Here is an 814-nt window from a genome sequence, read left to right as displayed (position 1 = left end):
TGAGTACAGAATTAAATCTATTATTAGATTAAGCTTACTATTTGTTTTGTTCATTTTTTTCTGTAGCATAAAGGGTTATTCCTCCTATTCAGTATATTTACTCAGAAGTAGACTTATTTGTTCAGTCCATTTTTTATTTTTTCATTTTGAACCTGTGTTGTATTGATCCTTAAAAGAATATAGAACTGTGAAATGTATCTAATGAATTTCTTTTTTATAATTTGAAAGTATCTCTTTATCTTAATGATATATTTTCTCTCAAAGCCTTTGTTCTCAAAAAAGCAGAGAAAATCTCCCAAGAAGAAACAGGACAGAAGGGAAAACAATAAATAGTAAATGCATCATCGATAAAATGTTTGGAAAGGAAATATGTCCATGTATGCCCAGGACTTCTGTTTTAATTTGCACAAGAGAACAGGGTATAGTTCTCAGTTGGATTTCCTAAGACATGAATCTTCTTTTAAAAGAAAACCATCACAAAGATGAGAGATTATTTTTCCCCATTTTAAATGGTCCACTAAATAATGCAAAGCCTCATCAAAGGGATAGAACTCCACAAGAAAAAGATACCACTATATGTGTCCATCCAAAATTATGAAACATAAGATTCAAATGTTCACAATGACCTAGGTTTAAAAGAACAAGAGATGATAGTTAATTGGAATACCTAAAATGGGGCTACAATGTGCCTAGTGAAGGAGACTTCCTGTAGAGCCTCTCCAATACATAAGACTATAGGTAGAAGCCTGAACGACATCCAGATCTCCAGAGATGGGAAATTTCCACTTGAAAGGACGAGCAGACCAGCCTGGAG

The sequence above is a fragment of the Chrysochloris asiatica genome, unplaced genomic scaffold, assembly GCF_000296735.1.
Source record: "Chrysochloris asiatica unplaced genomic scaffold, ChrAsi1.0 scaffold00217, whole genome shotgun sequence".
Lineage (NCBI taxonomy): Eukaryota > Metazoa > Chordata > Mammalia > Afrosoricida > Chrysochloridae > Chrysochloris > Chrysochloris asiatica.
Note: the sequence above shows the minus strand (reverse complement) of the source record.